The 27,550-nt window shown below is 44.2% G+C and overlaps 1 protein-coding gene across 4 annotated transcripts in view; it reads right to left on the bottom strand.

Moving 5' to 3' along the window:
- Positions 1–27,550, bottom strand: part of PIK3R6 (phosphoinositide-3-kinase regulatory subunit 6) — a 105,190-nt gene that overhangs the window by 60,034 nt on the left and 17,606 nt on the right. The window contains exon 1 of one of the 4 annotated variants that reach the window (XM_077253540.1): positions 13,189–13,326. The exons of 2 other annotated variants lie outside the window; for them this stretch is intronic. The gene's annotated coding sequence lies outside the window, so the exon portion shown is untranslated. Of the gene's footprint in view, positions 1–13,188; positions 13,349–27,550 lie in introns of those variants that run through there. One more of the 4 variants, XM_077253537.1, reaches the window with a different exon arrangement.

Raw genomic sequence — 27,550 nt, forward strand, 5'->3', positions numbered from 1 at the left:
TGGAGCGGCGTATTTCTCCCCGAGAGTGGTCTATCATTTGGAGGAATGCCGCAAAATCATCAGTGTGTACTCTCTATAGAGAAAATATATATAAGATACTAATGCACTGGTATCACACTCCAGAGTTTCTGCACGGACTGAATCCCTCTGTCCCTCCCTCCTGTTGGAGATGTGGGGGAAGCACTGGGTCCCTCATGCACATATTCTGGTCATGCCCAAAAATTGTGCCCTTTTGGGGTCAAGCTAAGTCCCTCATTGACAAGGTATTGCATACAGATATAGAACTAAACCCGCTGGTGCTTCTCCTGGGTCACGGGGCGCCGGGTATGGGCAAACTCTCCACTAGATTATTGCAACATATCCTTACGGCGGCCAGATGCCTGATTGCGCGTCTTTGGAGGCAGCCGAGTCCCCCTTCGCTTCAGATTCTCATTAGACGAATCATGGATGTCAGAAGGATGGAACACCTTACAGCCTTATTAAACCTTACTCGGTGGCGCGCTTCCAGTCAATATGGTCCCCGTGGGATTATTATGCAGCGGGATCCGACCTGTAGTGCAGCTGAGTTCGGATTTGATTAGTCGATTTAACTGAGGTTTTTCCCCCCTTTTTTCCTCCCTTCCTTCTACCCCTTATTGTCTTGTCTTGTCTTTGTTATTTACGCCTTTGTAGAATTAAGGTCATTTATAGCCTTACATCATTTACATCGTTTCTATCGTTTATTGTTCATGCATACTATACAGAAACTAAATACTTGTAAGACCCTGTTTTGTTTTACAATGTTTAATAAAATAAAAATTCTATGGTTAAAAAAAACAACTGACGTCAGAATAAGGCCTTTATAGGAGTCTGGTCAACAAAAATGCAAGTAAAAATAATAGTAACTCAGTTTTAGTCTTTGACGACAGAAAGGTCACAGCCCTTGACAAACAAAGCTTAGAAGTCATGTGGAAATGAGCATACAGTATTATCCAGTTTCAGACCTGTTGTTCACAGAATAGTCAGCAAGAAAAGCAGAGCTTTTGCTCTTGTAACATTATTACCATTTATTTTCCTACAGTCAGGATAACTTTTGCTATGAAGCAGGATTTCTGCTGGCTTTGCCCTTAGTAGAAAACAGTAACTGGATATTAACCCATTCACGACCTATTTCTATTACATCTGATGTAAAAGTAACACAGCATTTCAGAAAAGGAACATCATACCAGCAGTAAAATATGGTGGTGGTAGGGTGATGGTCTGGGGCTGCTTTGCTGCTTCAGGACCTGGAAGACTTGCTGTGGTAAATGGAACCATGAATTTTGCTGTCCACCAGAAAAATCCTGGAGAATGTCCGTTCAGCTGTTCATGACCTCAAGCTGAAGCACACTTGGGTTATGCAGCAGCAGGACAATGATCCAAAACACATCAGCAAGTCCACCTCTGAATGTCTTAAGAAAATCAAAATTAAGACTTTGTCGTGGCTTAGTCAATTTCTTGACCTTAATTCATTTGAAATGCTGTTTCTATCTTTTTCATATCTATTTCTATTATATATCATTTTTTCTGGCTATATCAAATTTTGTACAGCGTTGCACAGTATGTTGATTATATATGAATAAAATAAATAAACTAATATTTACCCTCACTGCTGAAAATTCCTGATTCTTTAGTCGGCCAGAGGCTGATTTAAAATGAAAAATATTGTTTTTTAACCCATCGCCAACTTTCTCCCATAAGTTATTGCTATTTTGTAATATAGGCTAATAAGTGTTATCTTATGTTGCCTCTGAGATTTTATGCGTGTCTACAGTGAGGATTTTTATATGTTGCTTTTTTTTCTTAATATATGTTTTTTGATGTCTATAAGTGTTTATTTATTGTTAACACAATGTATTATAATCAATTATATTTACTTATAATTTGTTTAAAATATATATATATTTGTAATGTATTTAGATATATTATTATATCACAGCACTCTTTATTATTATATATATGGCATCTTTATGGCAGTATTCCTACCACTGATAGCACTTTCTTGTTCTGTTTTTTTAATCCTTAGTGGGTAATTATTAACAGTATTATTATTTATATAGTATTCGTCTTTCTTTCGATAGATATATCCCTCACCCTGAAAAATATATATTGAGCTACAGTCTTCATTTATTTGTTTATCTTGAGAATGCTCCACCGATACTTACTAGCGTAGTGTGCGCTTGCGTAGGTTTCCTGATTTGATGTTGCTGTGGAGACGCGTCGCTGTTGGCGCCTGGTCCGCCCCCTTGCTCTGACGCGTCGGGCTGGGGAGTGGTCAGGCGTCACGTGGTGCTGACCATTAGCGGCGTCATGCGGGTCTGCCGGCGGAAGCGCTGCCATCAGAATATCATTAATGTGGATGTAATTTGGGCTATATAAGCAACTAGTAACACACCTAGTAGTCAGCACTTTCCCTTGGACGAAGCAACACGCGAAACGCACGTCGGGCTGCTGCTACCGCCATAGAGGTAATACCCCAAGCTATCTTTCTTATTATATATTGCCACTTGGCAAAGTCTTATATGTGCACTAGCGATGCACTTTTCTATAGGCCACTAATTTTGCACTTTGAGCCTGATATTTATTCCCTATGAAATATAATTATGGTATATGAAGGATTATATCCTCTTTATGAAGGTTACCACACTATGCTATATAGGATAAGGCTTTTTGTATATTAATGCACATAGTCACTTTATGGCAGGATGCAATATTAAGTAATGTGAAGGATTATATCCTCTTTATGAAGGTTACCACACTATGCTATATAGGATAAGGCTTTCTGTATACTAATGCACATAGTCACTTTGTGGCAAGATGCAATATTAAGTAATAAGCTTGGATGTGTATTATATTTACTCTTATATGCGTATAGTACCCCTAATTAATTCTATGAAGGGAAGTATATTTTCATGAACTCAGTTATATCTGATTTCTGCGCATTTTTTGTATAGAGTTTTGTTCATATAAAAACATCATTGTATCATCTTACCTCTTTGGTGGTTCTCATTTGCATATTCTCTGCCTCCTTTTTAAATTGATTTTGTATGTATGTCTTTAATAAAGGTTTGTGATTTTATGGCTATATAAGCTTCCAGTCTCTCTATTTGATGTTTCTCCCATAACAGGCTACTGGTATGGTCACTGTGCTAAAAGGCCCCAATTTACTTGGTTTGACGACATGGTGGTCCTACGTGTAGTACCATCTGCAGAATCTGAGATCCCAAAACTTAAAAGGTGACAGGAAAACTCGAATACAGTTGTGATCTTTTGTATTCAGACTTGGACTGCTCCACAGGAGAACAGGAGAATCCTCTGGGGGGCCACAACACGCTTATGTGAGCACAATACACTTGAATCCCTATGTACAGACAAAGGCGGCATCTTATTAATTTAACAATCTACCTCGTTCATTGTTATATAGATTTGTGATTGAGGATAATGTTACATTTACTTGTAGCTGAAAAGGTGGGCCCTGTGTTATGAGCTGGTGGCCTAAGAGCAGCATGAGACGTACTCTGGAGAAGGTGATACCTGTACTGACCGCAGACCCTGAACTTAACACCGCAACTAGAAGTAGCCGTGGAATGTACCTAGCACTCCCTGGACATCTCGACACAGCCGGAGGACTAATTACCCCTAGAGATAGAAAAGGGAAAACTATCTTGCCTCAGAGAAAATTCCCAAAGGACAGACAGCCCCCCACAAATATTGACTATGAGAGGAGAGGGAAAACACATACACAGACTGAAATCAGAATTTAGCAAAGGAGGCCACTTCTAGCTAAATAGAAAGGATAGGACAGAGTACTAAGCGGTCAGTATTAAAACACTAGAAAATATCCACCACAGAAAATACCAAAACTCCACAGCTAACTAAAGATATGGAGGGTATATCTGCATCTCCAGAGATACCAGCTTGGCTAAACAAATCCTTATACAAACCAAGCTGGACAAGACAAAAACATGGAAAAGAACTGAACAATAAGGCCACAGCATGTGGACAGCAAAAAATCAAGGCCAGAACTTATCTTTGTTGAAAAGAACTGCAAAGCAGGAGAGACCAGGCAGAGATGTGAATCCTCCAGGAACAATGGACAACTGGCACTGACTAAAGGGTGAAGCAAGACTAAATAGCCCAGTCACAATTGCAAAAAGTGAACACACCTGATAAATGCTGAGATTCAGAGACAGCAGCGCTACCACTTACAACCACCGGAGGGAGCCCAAGAGCAGAATTCACAACAGTACCCCCCCCTTGAGGAGGGGTCACCGAACCCTCACCAGAGCCCCCAGGCCGATCCGGACGAGCCAAATGAAAGGCACGAACCAAATCAGCATGAACATCGGAGGCAACAACCCAAGAATTATCCTCCTGGCCATAACCCTTCCATTTGACAAGATACTGAAGCTTCCGCCTCGAAAAACGAGAATCCAAAATCTTCTCAACCACATACTCCAACTCCCCATCAATCAACACCGGGGCAGGAGGATCAACAGAGGGAACAACGGGCACCACATATTTCCGCAACAAAGATCTATGAAAAACATTATGGATGGAAAAAGAGGCTGGAAGGGCCAAACGAAAAGACACTGGATTGATAATCCTACAAGGGCCAATAAACCGAGGCTTAAACTTAGGGGAAAAAACCTTCATAGGGACATGACGGGAAGACAACCAGACCAAATCCCCAACCCGAAGCCGGGAACCAACACACCGACGACGGTTAGCAAAACGCTGAGCCCCCTCCTGAGACAACACCAAATTGTCAACAACATGAGCCCAAATTTGGTGCAACCTGTCAACCACAGAGTCCACCCCAGGACAATCAGAAGGCTCAACCTACCCCGAAGAAAAACGAGGACGAAAACCAGAGTTACAAAAGAAGGGTGAAACCAAGGTAGCAGAACTAGCCCGATTATTAAGGGCAAACTCGGCCAATGGCAAGAAAGCCACCCAATCATCCTGATCAGCAGACACAAAGCATCTCAAATAAGTTTCCAAAGTCTGATTAGTTCGCTCGGTTTGGCCATTTGTCTGAGGATGAAATGCGGAAGAAAAAGACAAATCAATGCCCAGCCTAGCACAAAAGGCCCGCCAAAACCTAGAAACAAACTGGGAACCTCTATCGGACACAATATTCTCCGGAATGCCATGCAAACAAACCACATGCTGAAAAAACAACGGAACCAAATCAGAAGAGGAAGGCAACTTAGGCAAAGGTACCCAATGAACCATCTTAGAAAACCGGTCACAAACCACCCAGATAACTGACATCCTCTGGGAAACCGGAAGATCCGGAATAAAATCCATAGAAATATGCGTCCAAGGCCTCTCAGGGACCGGCAAAGGCAAAAGCAACCCACTAGCGCGGGAACAGCAAGGCTTGGCCCGCGCACAAGTCCCACAGGACTGCACAAAAGAACGCACATCCCGTGACAAAGAAGGCCACCAAAAGGACCTACCAACCAAATCTCTGGTACCAAAAATCCCCGGATGACCAGCTAACACAGAACAATGAACCTCCGAAATCACTTTACTAGTCCATCTGTCAGGAACAAACAATTTCCCCACTGGACAGCGGTCAGGTTTATCAGCCTGAAATTCCTGAAGAACCCGTCGTAAATCAGGGGAGATGGCAGAAAGAATCACCCCTTCTTTCAGAATACCGATCGGCTCAAGGACCCCAGGAGAATCAGGCAAAAATCTCCTAGAGAGGGCATCAGCCTTAACATTCTTAGAACCCGGAAGATACGAGACCACAAAATCAAAACGGGAGAAAAACAGGGACCATCGGGCCTGTCTAGGATTCAGCAGTTTGGCAGACTCGAGATAAATCAGATTCTTATGATCGGTCAAGACCACAATACGGTGCTTGGCCCCCTCAAGCCAATGTCGCCACTCCTCAAATGCCCACTTCATAGCCAACAACTCACGATTGCCGACATCATAATTGCGTTCCGCAGGCGAAAACTTTCGAGAACAGAAGGCACACGGTTTCATCAAGGAACCATCAGAATTCCTCTGAGACAAAACGGCCCCTGCCCCAATCTCAGAAGCGTCAACCTCAACCTGAAAAGGAAGAGAAACATCCGGCTGACGCAACACAGGGGCAGAAGTAAATCGGTGTTTAAGCTCCTGAAAGGCAGAAACAGCCGCAGAAGACCAATTCGTCACATCAGCGCCTTTCTTCCTCAAATCGGTCAGGGGTTTAACCACACTGGAGAAGTTGGCAATGAAACGGCGATAAAAATTAGCAAAGCCCAAAAATTTCTGAAGGCTCTTCACGGATGTGGGCTGGATCCAATCATGAATGGCCTGAACCTTAACCGGATCCATTTCTATAGATGAGGGAGAAAAAATGAAGCCCAAAAAAGAAATCTTCTGTACTCCAAAGAGGCACTTAGACCCCTTCACAAACAAGGCATTATCACGAAGGATCTGAAATACCATCCTGACTTGTTTCACATGAGACCCCCAATCATCTGAAAAAATCAAAATATCATCCAAATATACAATCATGAATTTATCAAGATAATTCCGAAATATATCATGCATGAAGGACTGAAACACAGATGGAGCATTAGAGAGTCCGAATGGCATCACAAGGTATTCAAAATGGCCTTCGGGCGTATTAAAGGCAGTTTTCCATTCGTCACCCTGCTTAATACGAACAAGATTATATGCCCCTCGAAGGTCAATCTTAGTAAACCAACTAGCCCCCTTAATCCTAGCAAACAGATCAGAAAGCAAAGGCAAAGGGTATTGGAATTTGACCGTGATCTTATTCAAGAGGCGATAATCAATACAGGGTCTCAAGGAGCCATCTTTTTTGGCAACAAAAAAAAAACCTGCTCCCAATGGTGAAGAAGATGGCCGAATATGCCCCTTCTCCAAGGACTCCTTAACATAGCTCCGCATGGCGGTATGTTCTGGCACAGACAGGTTGAAAAGTCGGCCCTTAGGGAACTTACAGCCTGGAATCAAGTCAATAGCACAATCACAGTCCCTATGCGGTGGAAGGGAATTGGACTTGGGCTCATTGAATACATCCTGGAAATCTGACAAAAACTCAGGAATTTCAGAAGAGGGGGAGGAGGCAATTGACATCAAAGGAACGTCACCATGAACCCCCTGACAACCCCAACTAGTCACAGACATAGATTTCCAATCTAATACCGGATTATGCACCTGTAACCATGGGAAACCCAGCACAATAGCATCATGCAAATTATGCAACACCAGAAAACGACAATCTTCCTGATGGGCTGGCGCCATGCACATGGTCAGCTGTGTCCAAAACTGAGGTTTATTTTTAGCCAACGGAGTAGCATCAATGCCCCTCAAAGGAATAGGACTCTGCAAAGGCTGCAAGGGGAAACCACAACGTCTGGCAAATTCTAAGTCCATTAAGTTTAGAGCGGCGCCTGAATCCACAAATGCCATGACAGAAAATGACGATAATGAGCCGATCAGGGTCACAGATAACAGAAATTTAGGTTGTACAGTACTGATGGTAACAGAACTAGCGATTCTCTTGGTACGCTTAGGGCAATCAGAAATAACATGAGCAGAATCGCCGCAGTAAAAACACAACCTATTCTGACGTCTGAATCCTTGTCGTTCAGCTCTAGACACAATCCTATCACACTGCATAGGCTCAGGACTCCACTCGGAAGACAATGCCATAGTGTGCACAACTCTGCGCTCGCGCAAGCGCCGATCAGTCTGAATGGCCAGAGACATAGAATCACTCAGACCAGCAGGCGTGGGGAACCCCACCATAACATCTTTAACGGATTCAGGAAGACCCTTTCTGAAGATTGCCGCCAAGGCATCCTCATTCCATTTAGTCAGTACATACCATTTTCTAAACTTCTGGCAATATGATTATGCCGCTTCTTGACCCTGAGACAGGGCCAACAAGGTCTTCTCAGCATGATCCACTGAATTAGGTTCGTCATACAATAACCCAAGCGCCTGAAAAAAGGTGTCTACATTAAGCAACACTGGATTCCCAGGTTCCAGGGCAAATGCCCAATCCTGGGGGTCACCACGCAGCAGAGATATAACAATTTTAACCTGCTGGATGGGATCACCAGAGGAACAGGGTTTCAGAGCAAAAAACAGTTTACAGTTATTTTTAAAGCTCAGAAATTTTTACCTATCCCAAAAAACAAACCAGGAGTTGGAATTCTAGGCTCTAAAACCGGAGTCTGAACGATATAATCGGAAATACCCTGTACTCTAGCAGCAAGTTGATCCACACGAGAAGCCAATCCCTGAACATCCATACCAGCGCCGAACTCCTGAGCCACCCAGAGGTAAAGAGGGAAGAAAAAAAAAAAAAACACAACAGACTACAGAAAAAAAAATGGCTCAGGACTTTCCTTCCCTTCTTCTGAGATGCGGTTAACTCATTGTTGGCCAGTTGTACTGTTATGAGCTGGTGGCCTAAGAGCAGCATGAGACGTACTCTGGAGAAGGTGGTACCTGTACTGACCGCAGACCCTGAACTTAACACCGCAACTAGAAGTAGCCGTGGAATGTACCTAGCACTCCCTGGACATCTCGACACAGCCAGAGGACTAATTACCCCTAGAGATAGAAAAGGGAAAACTATGTTGCCTCAGAGAAAATTCCCAAAGGACAGACAGCCCCCCACAAATATTGACTATGAGAGGAGAGGGAAAAAACATACACAGACTGAAATCAGAATTTAGCAAAGGAGGCCACTTCTAGCTAAATAGAAAGGATAGGACAGAGTACTATGCGGTCAGTATTAAAACACTAGAAAATATCCACCACAGAAAATACCAAAACTCCACAGCTAACTAAAGATATGGAGGGTATATCTGCATCTCCAGAGATACCAGCTTGGCTAAACAAATCCTTATACAAACCAAGCTGGACAAGACAAAAACATGGAAAAGAACTGAACAATAAGGCCACGGCATGTGGACAGCAAAAAATCAAGGCTAGAACTTATCTTTGTTGAAAAGAACTGCAAAGCAGGAGAGACCAGGCAGAGATGTGAATCCTCCAGGAACAATGGACAACTGGCACTGACTAAAGGGTGAAGCAAGACTAAATAGCCCAGTCACAATTGCAAAAAGTGAACACACCTGATAAATGCTGAGATTCAGAGACAGCAGCGCTACCACTTACAACCACTGGAGGGAGCCCTAGAGCAGAATTCACAACAGCCCTGGAGTTGGATACTGGTGGGCCTTTGGATTTAATGGAAACCTCTCAGCAGACTTTGCCGCTATAAGATTCGGCCACTGCCTTTCAGGGCTTATCTACAGCATTCTTTAATGCTGTAGATAAGCCCCCGGTCCGACCTGAAAGATAAGAAAAAAGTTTTATTATACTCACCTGCAGGGCAGTCCGGTCCGATGGGTGTCGCAGGTCCGGGTCCAGCGCCTCCCATCTTCTTGTGACGCCACCCTCCTGCTTCTTCCTCGCTCTCCGGCATCAGCGCTCCTGCGCAGGCGTACTTATCTGTCCTGTTGAGGGCAGAGTAAAGTACTGCAGTGCGCAGGCACTGGGCTTCTCTGACCTTTCCCGGCGCCTGCGCACTGCAGTACTTAACTCTGCCCTCAACGGGACGGGGAAGTACGCCTGTGCCGTAGCGCGATGCCAGGGAGCGAGGAAGAAGCAGGAGGGCGGCGTTGCAAGAAGATGGGAGGCGCTGGACCCTGATCTGCGTCACCCATTGGACCAGACCGCCCCCCGGGTGAGTATAATATAACATGTTTTTCTTATCTTTCAGGTCGGATCGGGGGCTTATCTACAGCATTATAGAATGCTGTAGATAAGCCCTGAAAGGCAGTGGCCACATCTTATAGCGTCAAAATCTGCTGACAGGTTCCCTTTAAGACTGGCATATGAAATACCAGTCCTGATAAATTCCCCTTATATTTACATGACAAAGAAAAAAAATGTGGAAATACAATGATCCAATGCTGGAAAGAAATGGTGGAAATGCCAGAACTAATCCTGATAACATGTTACAGTGCCGTCATTGTGTATGGTCTTCTCTTTCGCCTAGAAGTAGCCAAACTTTATGTAAAATCAGAATTTCATTGACGTTAAAGGATGTAGACAACTTTTTTTTTTACCTAAATGCATACATTGTGGTTGTCATTTTTGCAATAGGGTTTTATTTGCAAAAAAAAAAAATAAGCGTTCAGCATTTACAACCTTTGTTTATCATGGTATAACTTTGATGTGGTTATAAATCAGCTGAGAAAAAAGTTCAGAAGAAGTAACATTAGGTTCATAAACTCTGTGGCAGATTCACAGTTAAGTCTTTCTGCAGCCAGCTACCATGTTTTGTGAACTATAAGACGCACAGGACCATAAGATGCACCCCAAATTTTGTTGAGGAAAATCTGAAAAAATGTTTTTTAAATAAATTGTGGTGCGTATTATAGTCCCATTTTACGGTAGCTTACCAGGGGTCGGCTGCAGTAGAACGGGGTCACAAGAGGCAGGGTCACTGCTTCAGTCAGGAGGCCGGTGGCAGCAGGAGTGGGGCGATGCTGCGAATTTCAGGTTGGTTGGAGGGAATGTCTTGGCGCTACTAGACTGCTGGCCATGGACTTTCCTAAGGTATCGGTGCTGAGAGGAGTCCACCTTGCCATTTATTTTTCCTGTGGTGGGCGTCTCTCAAGAACTTAATCTGCGCATGCTCTGCCTCCATTTTCCCAAGGTCTAGGGAAATCAATGGGAAGGAGGACTCCACTCAGCATCAACATCTTAGGAGAGTCCAGGGCCCGCAGCCTCACAGTGTCGAGACACCTCCTCCTCCCAGGCCAGGGCCGGCAGCATGGCCCCACGCCTGCCACCGGCAGCCTCCTTAAGCAATGACCCTGCTTCCTGTGACCCAACTCCACCGCCTCCATTCCCTGGTAAGCTATTATTGGATTATAAAATGCATCCCATTTTCTTCTTAATTTGAGGGGGAAAAAAGTGCATCTTATAATCCAAAAAATACGGACATCTATGGTATGATTTATTTGCCTGTATGGATTGGATGAGTTGTTACTGACATCTGGTGAGAATTTCATGTCAATAGCACCTTTAGAAATATATTTACTTAGAAATTTGGTGACGTGTTCAATACTTATTTCACTGGCTGTACACACGAGGCAAAAACAGTACAAAAATAAGAGATACAATACAGATGGAATCTGTGAGACCTTTTGTCAGAGGAGATTGCTGCTGAAATTGGGACAGATCTACAATTTAAGGGTCTCTCCTGAGTCTGACCATGATTTTTTCTGGATGAGATATTACAAGGTGAGTCATCAAGACCGTTCACCCTTCCTTGTGGTCGGATGAGAGGAGGATGGCAAATTATATGCACAGAAAGATAATTGCAAGGATATGATTCTAATTTACAGCATATTTTCCCACAGGAACCTCTTAGTGGAATAATATGACCACCATAATTCTGAGCATACTTTCACCATCACCATCCTAGGCACCAAACACAACTATGATGTATCCATAATTCACGCTATTACTTTTCTGTGTTCCAAAAAACCTGGCACTTGAATCCATAAAAGTGATGATGTCCCTCGATTGCAGATACATCTATGGTGTTGATATCAGATTGTTAACGATATGGCATCAAAATATTGCTTTTCCATGTGATGTCCCTGGTATGCAAGAGACATACCATATCTACCTAAGGGGCCGTTATTTTTCTTCCTCATATTTTAGCACTCCTTTTCTAACAAGAAAAATATGCAGAAAACTTTTGTACTTTCTGCCACTACAGGTCATAAGCTCACAGAGGAGATGCGGCCATTTGTCCAGTGATGTCGGATTTTTATTTATCTAATCCATAACCCAACAGATTTCATTAAAAATATTGAAATATTTCTACAACCTCTGTGCCACATTTATGGAAGTAACTACAGCTCAGAGTCCACAGAAGGAACCCATGAAACCTTCAGGACATGAAGAGTGTTTGTGTGGAAGAATGGGCCAAAATCACACCTGAGCAATGCCTGTGACTAGTTTCTCCATAGAGGAGGCATCTTGAAGCTGTCATCACCAGCAAAGGCTTTTGTACATTACATTTCAGTAAGCTTGCTCAATACTTTTTCCCCTGGTCATTTCTCATTATTACACATAACTTCATTTAGGGACATCTATGTTTGGATCTCTTTGCCTGTGCGAACTGAATGGATTCTTACTGACAAATGGTGAGAATTTCATGTAATTTACCTCGAAAAGTTCATCTTTTTGTAGCTTTAAAAGAACTGTGCTTTTTTCATATATGAAATCTAAAATCTGATATGTTTGTTTCTTGCTGCTCTAAAAGTACCCACAACCTCAAAGAGGGAACGTATAACCTGGTTGTGTTACCATGTTTATACCGGAGTGTAAGTAGTTAACCTTGTTTGGTGCTAGGGTGTGTGTATTAGTGTGTCACCCAGGGCAGGCGTCACGGTGGACTATCAAAATGGTGAGTAGTGGCAGCAAGAAGCGTGGTGTGGATGTGTGAAGTGGCTCAGCTCATTGTTACCCTACTATTGCAATAGGCGAGTAGATGAGTGTGTAAGTGGTCACGAGAGGCAGTCTCCGTAAGAAAATCCTATTGTAAAAAATTATTTGGAATTTATGTAAAAATAAAAATTCCTTATATCTTTTATATAGTCTAATAGACTCTAAAAAAAACACGTTCTGAGTTTGATGAACACTTGCGCTGACAACCAACAAAGTCATTCCTATTTAGAAGTATTTTTAAAGTATTTGCCTAAGGAGAAGTGAGATGGAATTCCAAGTACCAGAACGGTGCAGCGCACTATCCAGGGAGGTTGTACATTAGCCCGAGTGTAAGAAGCCTCGTCCACCCTGACCTTCATTATTAATAATCTACTCCACCTTCCTGCCCCATCTCACGTTCTTCCACTCTGACACTTCCTACATTGACAAGTGTTATCCAATGTGTACAGATGAGCAGCTGCCAAGTGTCAGCTTTTCCACTTAGTAGCTTGCTACAAACACACATCTTTATATATGTACCTCATAAAAAATACACTTTCTTTTTTAACTTTTGCGGTGCATTATATTTGTTTTCTACATGTTGAAATCGAAAACTTCATCCCCCTGTCAAACTCTGCCACATATGATTAGGAGCACATCTCTCACCTGTTGCTGTCTGACACATCCTGCACAGCCTGAGCCCAGCCTGGCAACTTTCCTCACTACGAAAACTTTTTTTGGGCACAAACAGCCTGGAATGTGGAGACGTATAAAGAATGCGGGATTGAAGCAGAAGTGTATCCACGCGCCGTCAGAAGGCTAAGACACTGTAAGGAAGTATACTGCTGTTTATGAACGTCTGCTAGTCCCCCAAGGCACAGGAAGGAAGAGGAGGGCAGCTCCCGGGCTGATCACATGAAGAAATTAAAAATATCTCTACTCTGATTCATAAAAATAAGAATAAAGGCGTGAGAGGCCAAAGTAACTAATGGCTGTATATGTTTCCAGGAAAGACTCTAAACATATCTAGTAAAGAGAGTCTTTGACACCCAAAATGCATTTTAGACTAACTATACAGTTACTTTACCCAGGCTCAGACTGGACCAGCGGAGAACAGGAGAATCCACCGGTGGGCCACCACCCTCTTATATGAGCAGTGCTTGGCACTATATACTTGAGTTACTATATACAGACAAAGGCAGCATCTTATTTAACAATCTACCCCATTCATTGTTATATAAATTTGTGATTGAGGATAATGTCACATTTGGATGTATCTGAAAAGTGGGGCCCTGGAGTTGGTTACTGTTGGGCTCTTGGCATCCCAGTCCGACACTGACCCCTCTCTAAAATTCATACTAGCGTTGTTACTGGTACTGTGAAAATAACACACCCATAATATGGCCATGAGCTGGGTGCAACAACATTCATGCAACAGTGAATTTTACGTCTTGGGTACGGCCTTATTTTGTGACAGATAGCGCTCGATCCTAGAGTGAATGGGGGCCCACAGGATTCCTACGAGGCCCGGCCGAGTGGGCAGACCTCCCTGGCTTATCCTAATAAAAATCATGCATTACAAATACCGGAATATCGTACTAAGGATGGCACCGGAGAAGCAGGACATATCACTTGGAGGTCAGTATCCTTTTTTCCAGACTTCTGTGGAAATCCAGAGTAAGAGATCCCTGTACGTCCAGTATATATTAAAAGAAGACTGAGGACACTTGGGCTGCAAAATTCCATGATTTCCATTGGAAGAAAGAAAAAATGCAGCAACACTTCAAAATCCAGTGACGAAAAAACCTTAGTCCTTTATTTCAAGCGAATTGCATGGACAAGGTAATGCAAGCAGGTACAGGGCAGATGGTACAGGCGGAGAAACAGGACGACGGCCGTTTCACGTTATACACGCTTCCATGGGTCCAGATCAATATTCCATGATTTACCCAGCGAAACTGCGAGTGATCATACTGGGTTCCACTTCTGTCTTTGATTCCCCTAAGGACGCCCTGATATGGCTGGACTCTCATGAACCAACTCTAGTAACAAGCACTTGCGCTGATCACTATTAATGACACATATATGCAAGCTATCTGGTTTATCTTTAGTGCGGTGGGCTCTATGTTGGAGAGAGTTGATACAGAATATTTTTATTTCTGGTTTTTTTTTTATGGTGGAGCATGCACCCAATGGTTGTGAGCTGCTTCAGGCCCCATTCCTTACTGGTAAGCGTGGGTCCATACTGTTCGGAGGAGGGGAGGGAAAGGGGTGTTTGTTAGCTGGGTTGGGGGAGACTAGCTGCTGCACAAACCTGCTGAAGTCTGGATTATATGGTGGGTAAAATATCTGGAATGGGTAACATTGACAAGGAGAGTTGCATTTATTCACTATTTTAGTAAATGGGTGTGACTGTTAATTTTGTACCTTGGAATATAAGAGGGTTGAGGGACAATTCCAAAAGACACGTGATATCTGAAGATGTCAAAAAGGTCAACCGGCAATAATAAGACTGCAGGTGACGCATGTGAGAAAAGATCTTATTAATTTGATGTCAGTCAGTTTTAGGCTGTGTGCATACAGTGCGTTTTTGCAGCGTTTTTTTTTCTGCACTGAAATGGCCCAAAAACGCTAGGGAATCCTTATGCCGACAAAGTCAATGATTATCCTGAAGTTCTGTGCACACGATCAGTAATATTCATTTCAGAATTTGTGCTGCTTTTAAATCTGCAGCATGTCAATCTTTTGTACGCTTTTGCCTCGTTTTTACCCATTGACTTCAGTCAGATATGCAGTAACAACACAGGCATAAAACTGTTTGTGGATTTTGCTGAGTTTTTACTTGCATTTTTATGAACTTCATATTGGGTGTTTCCCACGCTGTCATCTCTGTGACACCGCGAGAAACATCGGCACGGCGGTTCTGATCAGTGGTAACATTACCGCCTGTAAGATAGTTACCTGGAAAAGGGAAAAAATAATAAACCACCATATCCCTCACCTATCTGCCATAATCCATACTGTCCCGTGATGATTCAGATGATTTGTAGAGCAGTCATATCAGCTGATGCGACTGTGCAGCGCCCCAGAGTCCTGGTCGTTGCAGTACTGTGGCTCCGCCACTAAGGGGAGCTATGGCACGTCTGATGGCACTGAAGGAGTTCATCTGACCAGGTATCACAGACACCAATACATTTCACAGCTGGGCCTCCGGGGAGAGCTAAGGGTTCAATTCACTAGGCCACTCCCCACCATAGTGGGTAAACTGGGGGTCAGGCAGGAAGTTAGATGAGAAGCTGACTGGGTTGGAACCAGGCAACACCTTGTGGCAGAGGGTGTTGTAGGGGAAGATACAGTAGGGTCTCTGTCAGGGGTGGGATCCTGACAGAGGCTTGGCAACTTGAGTGAACGTAACGGGACCGTGCCTGCTCAGGATAGCGGCGGTGCCCAAGGAAGGATCAGAAGCGAGATAGATTGTGCTGAGTGAGAAACGAGATCAACGCAATAGGAGAACACCAGTAGGAGTCGTGCTGTAAGACCGAGGCAACATCCTACTGAGGCGCACAACCGGTGGCCGGAACGCCGAGAGAGTATCATAATATCCAGCTTCAAGCAATACTCTAAACAGCGGCAGGACAGTCAGTCTAAGGCGGGCTGTCTAACTTAAATCACCTATGCAGTCTTGGGGGGCAACTTGTGGAGAGGGGCGACTCTAGGGTCCCGGAAGAGCTCCGAGCCTACCCGTCAAACGGGTGCCGTCCCAACCAGAACATCAGGGAGGGACGGAGGATTAGCAGAACATCATCTAATCGAGTTGTGAGGGAACTTAAGAAACAGACACAACAGTTGTGGGGACTTTCTGTAAGCACAGCAGGGAAGGACCACAACACATAGCGCAAGCAGGAAGGCACAGATTTCCACCTGTGAAGAGAACTCTGGAAGTGCCATTGGACCGGCCAGACTTCCGCAGCCTGGTGAACCGTATTCCGGACTGAGGACCCAGAGATCTTCAGTAAAGAGGTAAAGAGACTGCTACTTGGTGTCCTCGTTATTTACTGCGACCGGCACTACACCGCTCCACCACCACCCTCCACAACTATCATTCACTGTACACCCCTCAGCAGGGTCACGGACCGGGCCTAGCCACCGTGACAACCCCAGAGCAGAGACTCAGAGGCCCGGTACCGGGTACCCCTCGGCCCTGCGGCAGTGGGGGCGCTACAAACTTGGCGTCACGAACAGGATCTACTTAAGCCTGAAGAATCAGGTCATGTGTGCCTTGGAACTGTGATTTATTGTGCTTGGACGGTACTTTATTATAAAGACTGTGCTGTGCCGTTTGCCGCCAAAAGTTCCCGCCAAAAACCGCCGCCATTGCTACACCGAAGAAGAAGAAGGGCGTGGAAGTGGGCGTGAACAAGCTGAAGAGCGCGAAAGACAATGGCCGCCCAGTCTAAATATCTCGGCCCCTTGAGGACGTGTCCGTCAGCAGCCAAGATCCGCCTCCTGATCCTCAATGGTGGGCAGAGACAGAGAAAACGAAACCGCCCCCGAAGGAGAGAGCGGGAAAAGGACCAGGAAGAAGGAGTCAGCGACATGGAGGATGCCATGGCGAGCCACCCGGAGTCGGAGCGTGGGGTAGGAGCAGAGGACTCCCCCAGCCACCCGGAGGGGCACCGCAACCAGGCCTCCACCGCCGATGCCGAATTCCTGCAGGCCGGAGTGGACGAGCTCAGCGACCGACCCCGGCGGACGCCGCTGAGCACTGAGGCCGGGTGGAAGAAGACCTTCATCGGGAACCTCATCAGGCGCCTGTCGGCAGCCTCATCTGGTCCGGAGCATGAGAGAAGCTCCAGCGCTCCGAAGCCAGAAAGCAAGGCCCTGCCGGAAAGCGAGATGCTGCAAGCAGAGATGACAACGTCGCAGCACGAGGCCCTGCAGCCAGCATTCCAGACCCCAGCAGAGGCAGAGCAGACCGGCACCGGAGGAACCGCATCTGAAGCAGGTATGAAGGACGACCCTGCCCTGACGACCGACACCCCTCCAGTGACTGCTAGTGCCACAGCTGCTGACTCCGTTCCAGTGACTGATCTTGCAGCAGCCGCTACCTCTGCTGCAGCAAATGCCCCTACTCAAGCTGTGCAGACCTCCATCGCTGCGCATGATTTAACCGTACATGAAAGACGGATTAACGGCGTTTGTCCAGCACTGGGTGTAACCCTGGACCTCACCTTTCCCAGGCCAGGAAGGGTTAAGTGCCAGGTGCAGCCCTGGAAGCCGTCCAACTAAACCTCGGAAACCTGAAACTGTACATAGTTAACTGTTTGTTTCCCTGCTTTTTGCTACTAAAACCTGTCCAGGGTTAACTCTTAAAGGGATCCCTTTGTTGACCCGGGATCCCTATTGTTTTGTTTGCTTTTTTCTAAGTTTTTGCACAAGTTTCCAGAACTGCCGCAATCATGAACAGTGCATGATACAAACTGCTTGTAAATAGTTTGCACCTTCTTAAAGGTGCTCCCTACTGGTTTTACTTAAAGAAGGACTCTTTGTGAAGTTACCGTACCGGAGCCTTTGCTGAGTATGGACTGGTAGCTTGAGAAGATATACTACCTCATAGAGACTTGGTCCCCTCTTAAAGGGGATGTTCACTTGTTGCATTTAAAGAATGGTATTGCTTTAAGACTGAGAGATAGCGATAACGTCTTGACAAAAAGAAAGCGATGATAATGTTTGCGAGAAAAAGTTATATGTATCCAACTAGTTAATTGTAAAGAAATGCTGATGATGTTCCCTGAGAGAAAGAGAAAGCTAGAAAAAAAGGACGCAGTGAAGTGTCCAGCGTGCATGTTAGTGAGAAAGATAATGAGAAGGTTTAATGTTCTATAGAAAATGTTTGATAATGTGGATAGATAATGAGGATAGAAGGTAAACCCTGAGTCCTCATAGGAGCCATATAGAGATGGCTCAGTGCTCTTAAATTGAAAGTAATGTTATGTTCTATACTGTGTATAGTAGTTGAAAAGACAGAAGGCTCGGGCTGAAAGGAGCGGTCCTGTAAGAAAGGAGAGGCAGTAGGTCTGGTGCCGTTAGGACAGGCGGCCCTGCAGATTTAAAGAAGGAGAATGTAAAAGTTAAATTGCCTTATAATGTGATTATAAGAAGGTCTTTAGCGGATTTAGAGTGTACATCCTTAAGGACAATGTTAACTTATTATGCAAACGTTTGCACTAAGTAGAATACCCGGTTGGGTAACAGGAGTTATTTGTAGCCTGTAATTTATCATGTTAACCATGTTTGTAACGTTCAAGCGTCCTCACCTCCCATAAAGGGAAGCTCTGTTCAAGCTTACTTATTGTTATTGCACTCAACAAAATTGTATGTCTTTTTGCTAACTTGTATTGTTGTTTTCTTCCCAGTCCCGGAGTACTGTGTTTAACTAGGGGGGAGTGCAGCGCCCCAGAGTCCTGGTCGTTGCAGTACTGTGGCTCCGCCACTAAGGGGAGCTATGGCACGTCTGATGGCACTGAAGGAGTTCATCTGACCAGGTATCACAGACACCAATACATTTCACAGCTGGGCCTCCGGGGGGAGCTAAGGGTTCTATTCACTAGGCCACTCCCCACCATAGTGGGTAAACTGGGGGTCAGGCAGGAAGTTAGATGAGAAGCTGACTGGGTTGGAACCAGGCAACACCTTGTGGCAGAGGGTGTTGTAGGGGAAGATACAGTAGGGTCTCTGTCAGGGGTGGGATCCTGACAGAGGCTTGGCAACTTGAGTGAACGTAACGGGACCGTGCCTGCTCAGGATAGCGGCGGTGCCCAAGGAAGGATCAGAAGCGAGATAGATTGTGCTGAGTGAGAAACGAGATCAACGCAATAGGAGAACACCAGTAGGAGTCGTGCTGTAAGACCGAGGCAACATCCTACTGAGGCGCACAACCGGTGGCCGGAACGCCGAGAGAGTATCATAATATCCAGCTTCAAGCAATACTCTAAACAGCGGCAGGACAGTCAGTCTAAGGCGGGCTGTCTAACTTAAATCACCTATGCAGTCTTGGGGGGCAACTTGTGGAGAGGGGCGACTCTAGGGTCCCGGAAGAGCTCCGAGCCTACCCGTCAAACGGGTGCCGTCCCAACCAGAACATCAGGGAGGGACGGAGGATTAGCAGAACATCATCTAATCGAGTTGTGAGGGAACTTAAGAAACAGACACAACAGTTGTGGGGACTTTCTGTAAGCACAGCAGGGAAGGACCACAACACATAGCGCAAGCAGGAAGGCACAGATTTCCACCTGTGAAGAGAACTCTGGAAGTGCCATTGGACCGGCCGGACTTGCGCAGCCTGGTGAACCGTATTCCGGACTGAGGACCCAGAGATCTTCAGTAAAGAGGTAAAGAGACTGCTACTTGGTGTCCTCGTTATTTACTGCGACCGGCACTACACCGCTCCACCACCACCCTCCACAACTATCATTCACTGTACGCCCCTCAGCAGGGTCACGGACCGGGCCTAGCCACCGTGACAACCCCAGAGCAGAGACTCAGAGGCCCGGTACCGGGTACCCCTCGGCCCTGCGGCAGTGGGGGCGCTACAACTGCTCTACCTGGCAGCCGACTACACACTGACAGGAGCGTGTAATCACTTCTGCAGTATGTAGCACTGAGCTGTGGTGATAAAGTTCACCGGAGTTCATCAGCTGCATGAGAAAGTTATCATGCAGCAGTGCCGTCAGTGAGATCACTGGGGCTCATCAGATGATGAACTCTGTTGAATTTTCTCAGCGCTAGACACTGCAGGAGCGATTAACTACGCAGTGTGTAGCCAGCTGTGCCTCTGCTGGTCAAAGTCATTAGGATCGTGGGACATTATGGATTATTTTCTTCTCGTTGGACAGGTGAGGAATATAGTTGTTTATTCCCCCTCCTTATTCTAACATGGTTTTATGAGATTGGATAAACATGTCTACTTTCTTTCGTAAAAAGGCTCCGCTTTTGTCTGGGCGCTATGTCTAGTATTGCAGTTTAGCCTCATTATTATTAGAGAATCTGTCAGCAGGTTTTGCCACATAATCTAACAGCAGTATAATGTAGGGGCAGAGACCCTAATTCCAGCGATGTGTCACTTACTGGGCTGATTGCTGTAGTTTTGATAAAATCCCTGTTTTACTGGCAGGTGATTATCACTAGAGGACTAAAAAATCTGCTGTTATGTAATCTGCCATATTCATTATCTCTGTGTAACCCCACCCCAGCACTGATTAGCAGATTTCTGGCTATGCACAGTGCACACAGAAAGCTGCCAATTAGTTGTGTGGGTGGGGTTGTACAGAGCTTTCAGAGAACTAGATCTGCAGCAAAGAAAACTGATTTTATCAAAATGACAGTAAGTGACACATTGCTGGAATCAGGATATCTGCTTCTACATCATGGTGCTCTCAGATTGGGGGGCACAAACCTGGTGACAGATTCCCTTTAACCCTTTGTGTGCTGCAATCCATTATTTAAATCCTCCTCCCCGAGGATTCTACTGTGCTGCCAAATATAGGTACTGTTACTTGGTTTCTGTTTTTGACCTTTGCATCAAATTTAGATCCAGCCAGCTTTGGCTCCTGTTTTGCTTCAAGTCTGGTTCCCCTCCTTATTGTTGAAGCTTTGCCTGGATTCCTTACATATCTGCCTGACGACTCTTTACATTACAGTGTTGTTCACTGTCCAACACTTAAAGGGATTGTGGCTAAGAAAAAATTTAGTTTTATTACCAACAGCTAAATTTATATACAGTTGCGTGAAAAAGTGTTTACCCCTTCCTCATTTCCTATTCCTTTGCATGTTTGTCACACTTTAATGTTTCTAATAACCAAACAAATGTAAATATTAGACAAAGATAACACAAGTAAACACAAAATGCAGTTTTGCGGCATGATGCCTAGCTGTTGAGGACCTTTTGGTCTACTTCACTTTGTTGGGCAGGTCCTATTTACGTGATTTTTTGATTGCGAGCAGGTGTGGCAGCAATGGGGTCTGGATGTGGCTAGGGAATTTGAACTCAGCTTCCCAACATGTGATTAACCAGAGTTATTTTATGTTTGGCGGGAGGGGGGCAATCACTTTTTCACACAACTGTATGTCAATGACAGAAAATGCTCCGTTCTCTGCCCACTTGTTGAGATGGCAGTGCAGTTTGATCGGTCTGCAGCTTTCCAAGCCCAGCTACCATACTGTTTCATATAAAACACAGTAAACTGGCTCCAGGCATGTACATCAGCCTGAAGAAGTCCTCCCAAAGTGCAGACAAATGTGAGACGTGCCACATAAAAAAACACACAACAGAAGGCTGTGGCCCATCGCAGCCCACTGTGGAAGATAGAATTAGTCATCTGGATGAATGAACGAGAGCAACAGCAACAGATGACCGAAAATATTTTTTTATGGGACTTTGGTCATTAGTATCTTTATGGTTAGTTGATGATAGACATTAGTTTATACTTGTACATACTTTGGGCAAACAAAGTTAAGCCCTTTTTTGTAGATTCCCACATAGCTTTTCCATTGCGGACGTTCCTCTGTCATGACCTAAGTGACATTTACAGCCCTACAGTGGCTTGCAAAAGTATTCACCCCCTTTGCTTTTTTTTCCTATTTTGTTACATTACAATCAATGTTTAAATATTTTTGTAATCCGACTTGTGTGTGATGTATCAGCACTAAATAGTAGAATATAAATACGGGCACTGAAAAAGCTCAACATCCAGAGTATATTAAACCATCTGATGATCTACATGTCTCCCACATTCCACTTCCTAGGATCTACATGCCCATATAGACGGCTTAGAGGGATTATCCTACTGACAGATTCCCTTTAAGGCGACTCTTGTAGACACTTTAGTCCAGCTGTAGAAGATCCACTACCTGCCGCCGTTCACTTTAAGATCCAAAACCCTCCCTTGTTTCCAGAGGCTTTCATCACACGAGATTCTTGCCCAACCTAAGTAAAGCTTTGTATCACGTAATTTATTTTGGATCGGTACCAAACCTGCAAAGAAACCAACCGTTTACACTTATAAGGAAGAAGTGCCTAGACTTTTTTTTATTTCAATCGTAGATTTTCTTAAGTTTTCTGTGTATTATTTTTGATGATTATTCTGAAAATTATTGTATTTTTACATTCTGTCATTAAAGGGGTTTTCTATTTATTAAAATTTGGCCATCTTATAAAATAAAGAATTAAACATCGCTTACGCCTTAAATCCCTCGGGCTACAGTGCTGCTTCTTTCTGTGGTCCTTGCAGATATGGGACTAGTTACTTTAACACTGGTCAAGTATGCATAAAAATAATTAGAAACAAGACAAAAATAACAAAAACAGAAAACCCCTTAAATTTGGTTTCCCAAAAGCCCTTTTTCCTAATAATGCTATGAGGTAAGGCCCATCATTCAAAACACCTACACCCTTTCACTCGTGTATGGAAGGGGAAGTGAGAGCAGATGATAGTACATAACCCCTTCCTCCTTACCCCTCATCACCGTTCATATGTACAGCCTAATTATTGCTGAAATTGTTTTTTAAAAGATGATCTGTTACCAGCTTTGACAAAGCAAACTCCATACATTATTAAATGGATCTCTTAGACCTGATGAGGCTGTTGCACTTATTAGAAAATTAATCTCAGAACGGCTGTATACGTTTTGAAAGTTTTGAAATCTGCCTGATTTTAAAATATGCCTTGGCTGGACTCATAAAATGGTCATTGTAATATGAGGATTTTCATAGTAAGTATAACGGCCTCATCAGGGTTAAGAGATCTATTTAATAATTCCTGAATTTTTTTATTGTAAAATCTGGTTACACATTCAATTTCAGTTGATTTTTAATTAAGAAGTTGGACCGGGAAAAGAACACAGAGGTACGGAAGTATGTTTGCTCCAACAGACAATGCCTCATTGTGCTCCAATTCTGTGAGTACCTGGGAATGCTCTTAAAATATCTAGCAATCAAGAAAAACAAAAAAAATCTACCACTTTAAGAGTATGTTCACACCTAGCTTTTTTTCTGCATGAAAAATAACTAGAAAACCACAATGGAAATTAAACATGTTTGTTGTGGGAGGGGGAGGGGGGGGGGGGGGTTGGGGTTCTGCCTCTTTTTTCTATGTATTTTGTTGAGATTTTTTTATGCTTTTTTATGTTAACTCTATTTCATCTCAATGGGGAAAACATCAATAAAAAATGCTGAAAATAATCTACATTCTGCACACAAAAAAAACATGGAACTAAAGGCTACGAAACCACATTTTGCTTTTTCATGAGCGAAGTACGTATTTCACAAGCATTACATATTCTACCATTAGCTGCTATAAGATGCCTTGTGGTGCACTGGTTATAGCTGCGCACTCCTCGGGATTCGGATGTTCTTAACCAAGTTAAATATTACTTGCGGATGGATCAATAGGAAACCAAAAAAGTATAAACTTCTCAAGCCAAAAGATTCTTTATCAAATAGAAGTCCTTTTATGTGCCACTTCCTAATAAATCTGAGATCGTGGACGTTGTTAAACCCTTTCAGAATATGGGATGGTGTCTACATGAAGATATTGCTGGCACTGTGGGAAAGTGGAAAATTTCAATGGTTTAATCCCTTATTTTCTAGCTTAGTTTGGTCAGATTGGTGGAAGTTTTTCTGATAAGCCCTGTATGGATAAATATGTATTTGTTGATCTGTAGATATGGGATGCCATAATGCAAGAGAGATAGAAGTTTATGTATGGTGTAGGATTGTTCCAATCAGTTTACATATTATTTAGAGATTTTCTATGGAAGACGAATGTGTGATAGTACTTGACTGACGATTATCTATATTGATGTGAAAGTGACGTATATTTTAATATGCTTCCAATTTCTACCTGTATTCTCTCTTACACTGCTTTCCAAATTATTAAGCAAATTGCATTTAAGTTTCATATTTTTGGGTTTTTCATATAAACTCATGGATTGTTTGTGTCTCAGGGCTCTTTGGATCACTAAAATCAATCTAAAATACATGTGATAATTAGTTTGCCAGGTAAGCAAATTAAAAGAAAACTACCTAAAGGGGATATCCGGAAATACAAAAAAAACAAACAAAAAAACATGTAGTAGTTGCTAACAGAGGCAACTACCTGCTTGTTGTATGCCGTGCCAGTCACTGACCACTCCTACCACAGATTCAGCTGCTCCCTGTCAATAGAGCAGCAGTTTCTCTTCCTATTGACAGGGCGGGACTACTGGTGTCATGCTGATTGAAAGCTGGCTTCCCTCAATTAGGCCACAGAGAGATTGCTGTCAATCAGCATGACACCAGTAGCCATACATAAGCTATTTCACAAAAACGTAAGCATGATCATCATAATGTGAAGAGATTTGTGGCTGATACAGAGCACAGATGGGTTCATGCAGATAAAGGCATAATGAGGAAGGTCTCTGCCTGTCAAATTCATCAGATTAAGAGAGCAGCTACTAAAATACAAAGCAACAAACAGGTATTCAGGTATTCAAAGCTGCTGATGCCTCTGCATTCCTACAAACCTCAAGATGAAGGATCCTACAGAGGCTGCAGTTGTGCATAAACCTACTACCGTGTTTCCCCGAATATAATCCAGTGTCTTATATTCTTTTTACCCCCAAAAGTCCCACTATGGCTTATTTTCGGGGTATGGCTTATATTAGCCAAAAAAACCAAAAAGTTAGTGCTCTGCACCATTATTGCCCCATAGCTGTGCCATACAGTGCTCTGCACCATTATTGCCCCATAGCTGTGCCATACAGTGCTCTGCACCATTATTGCCCCATAGCTGTGCCATATAGTGCTCTGCACCGTCCATTATTGCCCCATAGCTGTGCCATACAGTGCTCTGCACCATTATTGCCCCATAGCTGTGCCATATAGTGCTCTGCACCGTCCCTTATTGCCCCATAGCTGTGCCATACAGTGCTCTGCACCGTCCATTATTGCCCCATAGCTGTGCCATACAGTGCTCTGCACCGTCCATTATTGCCCCATAGCTGTGCCATACAGTGCTCTGCACCGTCCATTATTGCCCCATAGCTGTGCCATATAGTGCTCTGCACCATTATTGCCCCATAGCTGTGCCATATAGTGCTCTGCACCGTCCATTATTGCCCCATAGCTGTGCTGCTGCTGCTGCAATAAAAATAATAAAACACATACTCACCTCTCTTGCAGCTCCTCGGCGCCATCTTCCCGGCGTCCCTCCGCACTGACTGATCAGGCAGAGGGCGGCGCGCACACTATATCCGTCATCGCGCCCTCTGACCTGCACAGTCAGTGAGGAGAGACGCCGGGAAGATGGCGCGACGCCCGGCGTGTGGAACGCGGACAGGTGAATATGTCATACTTACCTGCTCCCGGCGTCCCGCTCCTTCCCCCGGACAGCTGGTCTTCGGTGCCGCAGCCTCTTCCTCTGTCAGCGGTCACCGGCACCGCTGATTAGAGAAATGAATTATGCGGCTCCGCCCCTATGGGAGGTGGAGCAGCCTATTCATTTCTCTAATGAGCGGTCCCACGTGACCGCTCAGGGGAAGAGGCTGCGGCACCGAAGACAGTGTGACAGGCAGGGGGAGCGACAGGAACGCCAGGACTAGGTGAGTATGCCTCGGCGCCCTCTCCCCCTCACCCGCCGACCGGGGCACACAGAAAGTTAACCCTGCACTCGGGGCCACTAGAGAGAGGACAGAGGGGACCGAGGCAGTCAAAAGGTACCATGGCTTATATTTTCCACGTGTTTCCCACTACGGCTTATTTTCGGGGTATGGCTTATATTAGCCGCCCCTTCTCTACCCCCCACTACGGCTTATTATCGGGGGTGGCTTATTTTCGGGGAAACACGGTATTCAGCCACCCGTAAACAGTGCTCACAAGCAGAAATGATTGCAGTGGGGCCTGACATACAAGAAGACTAATTTAAAAACAGTCTTGTTTACTCATGAGATCTGTGCCACCCTGGATGGATGGAGTAATGGATGGTTGGTGGATTGCCACCAGATACCAACAAAGCTACAACGTCAGCAAGGAGATGGCGGAGTTATGTTTAGGGTTGGGATAATGGGGAGAGAGCTGTAGAACCACTGAAGGTGTGAATATGACCTTGGCAAAGTACGAACTCGTATGTAGAGTTTTTGACTGCCATGTTCTTCCACAATAAGAACCGTGCCATCCTTAGCAAAATCATCTTCATGCTGACAATGCACCATCTCACGCTGCAAAGAATACCTCTGAGTCTGGTCATAAAAGGAGATAAACTCATGGTGTGGCCATCAATCTCCCCTGGCCTCAACCCTATAGAGAACCTTTGGAGTATCATCAAGCAAAAGATCTATGAGGGTGGGAGGCAGTACACATCAAAGCAGATCTGGGGGTGATTCTGACATCCTGCACCCCAACTGGAGTAGCATTTCTGGAGTAGCACCCAGAGGCGCATGCCCCTTATGTTGGCGCTATAGAAATAAAAACTATTATGTAGGAGAGGCGCCAAATTTATTAAGCAACATGTGCCTCTTAATAAATTTGGTGCCTTCTACATCTGCACAACTTGGATAATGCCATTGTGCACTACGCCAGTCTCGATGAATTGTGTGAACAAGTGCTTACTGTCATCAGATTATCATGTTTCTATTGTATTGCATTGTACAAAATACTTGTTTCTTTCCTATTGTTCATATCAATTTCTCTTGCAGGTGCACAGAGATTTATGTGCAGATTTTCTCCATAGAATTTTATTAGGTGAAGGAAAACCTTAGGTAAAAAGCACATATACTGTGTTTCTGCTGCAGAAAAGCAATAAAAACCCATGTAATTTGCACATGATAGTATAGGTAAAGTTTTGTCAATGCCAAATACCAGGAAGTATCAAAAACAAAGTAGATTTATGTAAAACATAACATATCAAAAAGAGACAAAAAACACAACATCAAAAACAAATAATAAAAAAACACACACACACAAAAAAAAACCAAAACAAAAAAGTAACCTAAT

This window comes from Ranitomeya variabilis, chromosome 4 (assembly GCF_051348905.1).
Source record: "Ranitomeya variabilis isolate aRanVar5 chromosome 4, aRanVar5.hap1, whole genome shotgun sequence".
Taxonomy (NCBI): domain Eukaryota; kingdom Metazoa; phylum Chordata; class Amphibia; order Anura; family Dendrobatidae; genus Ranitomeya; species Ranitomeya variabilis.